Consider the following 6753-nt stretch of genomic DNA (forward strand, 5'->3'; position numbering starts at 1 on the left):
TTTGGCACTGCTCCCAAACTACTTAGTTCACATAGCAACACAGAGACTGGCCAGTGTGTATTAGCACATCTAGTCTCATTCACTAATAAATTTGTAAATTATTTGTATTTAAATGCACAATCAGACTTCTCACGAAAACTTTCCGCCTAATTTACATATGCGTATATGCACATGAATTTGTTCTTAACTTCGTCCTATGTTAGTGAATTTGGAGAATTTTAAATAAGTGCGTACACGAGGTTAGTCATTTGCAAAAAAACACACTTTCCGTACAATCTTTCATTTACAGGCTTTCGTCACTCTCGTCAAACATACTCCACACATCCTCATATGACGCTTTCTACAGATGCATTCTCACCAGATCCTTGAGCAATGCCAAGTGTGCCGTCCTCAAAACCAGTTTAAACCAGTAAACACAATAAACACGTTTTAATCAGAACCAGTTTACAGACCTCACATTAGCCACCTATACATACAAATATATCTGCATTATTATTCAGAGAAACCAGAAACGTTTGCGGATTTCACACACAAATTTGTGTGTACCTAAGCTTAGTGAATGAGACCCAGTGTTTGACACATTAAGCAGCATTGTAAGTAATAATTCAGGTTAAAGAAAAATACTGAAAGCCATCAACTAGGTTTAGAGTGGAATCTGGCTCATAAATGTGTCTGCTTGCTGTGGCCAGGTTTTTTTTTTCTTTTCTTTTTTTTTTCTGCCAGAACACCAATCAGAAATGGAGAGCTGTCTTGCCATCACCACAACTGAACACTACAATGCACTCTGAACTGCTAACCTCTTTTGAGAGCATCTGCAGCCCCGGCCTGAGTCATTTAAAAATCCATTTGATTTAATTTAGGGAACACATGATTCATCTCTGCACAGCAAATAAAGAGAGTCTCATTATTATGTTAACTCATGCTGGATGAAAAAAAAAAAAAAAAAAAGGATTAGAAATCCTCTTTTAGGGGTTGGCAGTGGACACAACCACAAAGGGATTCTAGAATGATTGCAGATACTGTGGCGTGTGGAGGAACTAAAAATGGAGATAATATTACATTTCCAGTTCAAAATGGTAATACTTCTAAGTATCCTGGGATATCAAAGGAAGTGACTGGACTCCTAAATAATGGTATATGAAGAGTACAGATATTTTGGGGAAGAATAATAGAAAACAAATATAGCATACATGTGCAGTGCTAGGAAAAAAAAAAAAAATTGCAGGCACATTGTTTTCTTAGGCATTTGCTTCAAAAAGTTAATAAACAAACAAAGAAAGAAACAAATGTTTTATTTACTTTACTGTGCCAGTAGGAATTTTTACTTTCATAATAACCCAGAGATTTTTGCACAAACAAGGAGTCAAATACAACAGATGGCATGGTCCACACAGTGCTCTGATATCACCATCACTTTGTCAGTCTGGGATTACTTGAAGAGACAGAAGCAATTGAGATGCCCAAATCCATAGAAGAACTATGACAATAGAGCTGTACGATTTATGGTTAAAAAATTGCGATCTCAATTCAAACACCCATGCGATCTAATTTCTAAAATTTGTTAAATGCATAAAAAAGAACTAAATGACAACAACTTGCCTGTATCTATTAAACCTTTAAAAAAAAAAAAAAAAAATCATACTGGAACATTAAAATCTAAGTTCGCACTACCGCTAACAAAGAGAGCAGACATTATTATGTTTATTTGACAAGATTACAAACATAACATTCTTTGACTGTTTGAAATATTGAATACTAAATTAGTAATTATGCACAAATGGCAAATAAATAAATACACAAATTAATCAATCAATCAATCAATCTTACATTACACAATCAAAACTTCAATCACACAACACAAGCAAAACCTCTGAATCAAACATTTATAAATTCATTCTTTTGTGCATTTCCACAATGAATTGTTGGCAGAATGGCTTACAAGGATGAATTAATTCTGCTCATGTTTCATGAATGAGACCCATTACTCCTTACAGGATCATGGGCATGAATCCATTAAATCATGAATCATCAGTCCTCTCTTTGCCTCCACTCTTTTGAGATGAGCTTTCTTTTAGAAACTTGAACTTTGCTGAAGGGATTCACTTTCATTCCGCCTCAGGAGCATTACTGAGGGTAGCTACTGATTTTTGGCGATGTGGCCCAGCTCACAGTCACAGACAGAGTTCAAATCAGGGTTCTGTGTAGCTCTTCCATCTCAGCAAACCATTATTTTTATTTATTTTTTTTTTTTTTTTTTTTGCCTAGAGTTTTTTTCATGAGTTATGTGTCCAGGGAACCAGGGCTTTATATGCGTAAAAGAAATGCCACTGTCCTAGGTTTACGCAATCCTTAGTAAATTGCTGACGTTATAGGAACACTATATTACAGTGCCATACTGCAGGTTTATCAAAGTGAAAACATTTGCGAAAACTGATATAATATGAACTGAGACTTGTTTAAATATCCAGATTATAAAATATGATTAAAGTTTGCAGAGAGGCCCAAACTGAATCCAGTCCTCCAAAAACCTACAATTAGATAATGCCTGAAGATGCAGCACCACTAACAGAGTGAACTTTAACTTCAAGATGCCAAGATAACCCACATGCCTTATACACATTAGAAAACACATCCTTCACTCAATGCCACAATCCAATATTTGTAAAAAAAAATTATATATATATATATATATATATATATATATATATATATATATATATATATATATATATATTTTATTATATATTTCTGCCAATGAGCAGATGAGTTGATCAGGTGTTGTTATGTGAGGGAGATTACCTTATACACATTAGAAAACACATCCTTCACTCAATGCCACAATCCAATATTTGTAAAAAAAAATTATATATATATATATATATATATATATATATATATATATATATATATATATATATATATATATATATATATATTTTATTATATATTTCTGCCAATGAGCAGATGAGTTGATCAGGTGTGTTATGTGAGGGAGATTACCAAAATGTCTTAGAATGGTGACATAATTTTCCTTTTTGGGCGAACTATTGCTTTAATAAGAGTCCTTGAATCATACTGCTTTAGCAGTCCTTTGCTGTATGCATATGATGTATTCACCGCATCCCTGTTCTCAAGTGTAAATGAATATACTATGTATCATTTTAATTGTATGAGGTGGTGAACGTATCTCTTTGGAAACAGCTTTAACAGTCAGCTCATTTTAATCCTTAATAAAACCTTTGATGAGTAGCTCAAACTAAACCCTGCCTCTAATTGGAAGCTTCTTACGGGATGTTTTAGAATGGCTGCACATATGCATTTACTCACTCAATAGCACTATAGACTTAAATTGCAGACTTAAATAAAGAAGACTTAAATTCCAGAAGATACAGGTTGCTGTGGATTTTAGGATTCATTAAAAGAATGCAATTTTTCATCAGTATTCCATACCATCAATACCATTACAGTGCTGAGCAAAGAACTCAAGTCGTCTTTCTCGTTATTTGTTGTAAGAGGGTTAAAGGGTGAACCTGTCCTGATGTCAGCTGTGATCATCCAGGTTTATTGGCCAGCATTACTGAAAACATCTTAAATCATTTACAAGCCACAAGACAAGAGCATTAAATTCCCACATCCCTTGGCAGGAGGCACTTGGAAAAGTGCCATATCAGGCCCATTCAATATGGTATTGAAAAAGCAATAACAAAGTGACATAAAACAATCAATGTTACATAGAATATAAAAAGGAAAATAGGAAAGGGCAGAGTATGAGAAGATAACTTCTAAGTCTCCTGACTGAGAGGCAAAAAGGACAACTATTACTACTACTACTACTATTAATAAAATTGTAGCTATACAATGGAAACGGTTTACTGAATTTAGTGTTTGTCACTGCATCAAGCCCAACAATTGTCTTCTTTCAAACAATTCTTGCTTCATAAAAGTCGATATTGAAAAGGTTGTGTTGATAAACAAATATTTCCAATATCAGGGACAATAACATTGAACTGATAAGTAGGAGAGAGTGCAGTGAGCATTTATAATGAGACGGAACTGCCGGACAATGCATCTAAAATGTTTATTGCATAAATATGGAATTCATTAATCAGACTTGCTTTCTTAAAATAAAATTTTTGATAGCAAGCTAGTTAAAATTGTACTAATATAAACTAATTATAAATTGTTTGTTTGTTTGATTGATTGATTGATTGATTGGTATGTCTTAAATGGAAGCAAATGTCATGTGTTATACCAGCTTGAGTATGAGCATCCAAGATGATGGAGCAGGTAGACTGAGCAAACAAACAGAAAATGATAAAGTTACAAAAACAGATATAGAAAGATATTTAAAAATTAGTAAGCAGTTTATAAGTGGCAGTAGGGTATGAGCACAAGTCTTGATTTTGTCCACTACTCTTGTGATGGACAAACTGAACGGTGACATATAGGCCCCAGACACAGGACAAGGCACTTATCAACAACAATAAAGCCAGCATCCACACTCCTCCTCTCTGGGGAGGACGGACCATTTAACTTTGGAGGCTGAGTGCATTCCGACAGCTAACAAAACGCTTATAAAAAAAAAAAAAGGCAAAGTAAACAGAAAAGCATCTCAGATAGGTAATGTCAGAGGAGTAATTTTGAAAGGGTGATGAAAGTTGTCAAGCAATCATTTACAGATAATGTTAACATTTGACCTTTAGAATCTTGCACAGTGTACAATAATGCTTATAAAAATCCATGTAACCCCCTCATTATATTGTGTCATTATCAATAAACAAAAAAACAAAAAACACTATTTATTTATTTAGCATAGAATTCCTAGCACAATGTTTTTTTCCTCAGTGCAGTGCCATGAAAAAAAAAAAAAAAAAAACCTTAACGTGATACTCTGGTGCATATGGCTGGACATGTTGTTATACTTTTGGTACGCTGCATCAGAGAGCTTAGACAGCTGAATTGTTGCCTCACTGCACTACCAGGCAATGAATTCACAGATGGCATTTGTGAAGTTTAATTTCGTACAGGCTTTTGAGGCAGTACAAAGTTATAAGGACCTACAACAGAAAAGAGAGAGCTTTGGTGAAAACTAATTAAAATTTTAATAATAAAAATAATACTATAAAACTACATTAACTATGACTATAATACTGATTTCTCACTAGAAATAAAACCAAAATTTAAAACAGTCATTTAAAAAATAAGTTTAAACACAAACTGACTGACTCAGATGGCATTTTATTTTTTTTAGCTCAACTGTCATGGAATCGACTGCACTGAATAATGAGATGTCATAGGCACAATACTGTACATTTATGCTGCCAGATAAAATCAAACAGATAAAGACATCTCAGTGGACAGGATGACACATCCAAAATGTGCAGTGGTAGGTCTCCATGACATGTTTGAGAAGCACTGTTCTAGCTGTTTCCTAGGGTTTATTTAAAAAAAAATAATAATAATAAGTTGTCACTGCATGTTTTAATCAAAAAAGCCTTTGTGATCTGGAAATGTGATCAGTCTGATATCTTAATTTATAATCAGACTGATGGCTCAATCAAAAAAAACAAAACAAACAAAAAAAAGCCTTCATGTACACCTCAATCGAAATCTCAATCCTATTAAAATGGCTGGTAATCGTTTCAACCACAGGAAATGATGTGGTAAAAGATCCTTGAATTGCATTGCTTGGTGACTACTCGGATAAGCTACTAGGATCCCAAGCAGATCACACTCAGATAATGTGCATTGCCCAGCATAATAAAGTGTTCCTCGAAAGGGAACAAAATGTTTTTAATATGAAATCACATTGGATTAATTCCAATTAACGACTGAAGATTGAAGTTAGTGGACAATGTACAATAAGTATCAACTATTACAATTCATACTGTCTGTGATTTTACTATCAGATTTAATTGTTTATATCCACTGAAAAATGGACATGAAACCATGTTTGCGGATTCTTCACATATATTCTAATGATTGCAAAATTGTACGACTAAAGCTGATTCACATTCTACTGCCATCTAAATCATACAAGCAGCCTATAAAATACTGTCATTTTGCAGAGTCCATCAAAAGTAATAGGATGTTCCTATGATTTGCAACATCGGGGGAAAGAAACACACACCATCCTGTTTATATCAGTGAGAGCTAGAAGCAGCTCTTGCAATACATCACAGTTTTAATATGGATGTCATAACAGTACTGTCACAGCGCCTCTGGTTTCCTGCATGCTGATCTCCGAACATGACACTGAGAATATGCTAATTCAGTTCATGTTAACACAATGTGACTCCATTGTTACTCAGGATGTGGGGTAGTCCTGACAGCCTCCGGTGCTTTGGTTTTTGCTGTTTAAGCTTCCATTTTCACTATCAGAGACTGAAAAATAAATAAATAAATAATAATAATAATATTAATAGAATAAACAACTAAAAAAAATAGGAAAGATTGTAGGCTATCTCTTATTTTCAGATACAGTGTTTAACCCTGGTCTTAAGTTTATTTATAATTTGTCATAAATTTGTAACCAAGTAGACTTTTATCAATATTCTGTAAAATATAAATTTATTTAAAAATCTAATGCATGAATTTTTGTTTGTTGCTGTCAGGATTGCGTTTAGTTTCATTGCATTTTATGTGTCTGTTTCTAGTTTATCCTTTTGGTTTAGAGTGTCCTAAGTTAGTTTCCTTAGTTATGCATTGTCACCTGATGCATCGTTATCTCATGTGTAATTATACTCCGGGGGT

The sequence above is a fragment of the Cyprinus carpio genome, unplaced genomic scaffold, assembly GCF_018340385.1.
Source record: "Cyprinus carpio isolate SPL01 unplaced genomic scaffold, ASM1834038v1 S000006534, whole genome shotgun sequence".
NCBI lineage: Eukaryota > Metazoa > Chordata > Actinopteri > Cypriniformes > Cyprinidae > Cyprinus > Cyprinus carpio.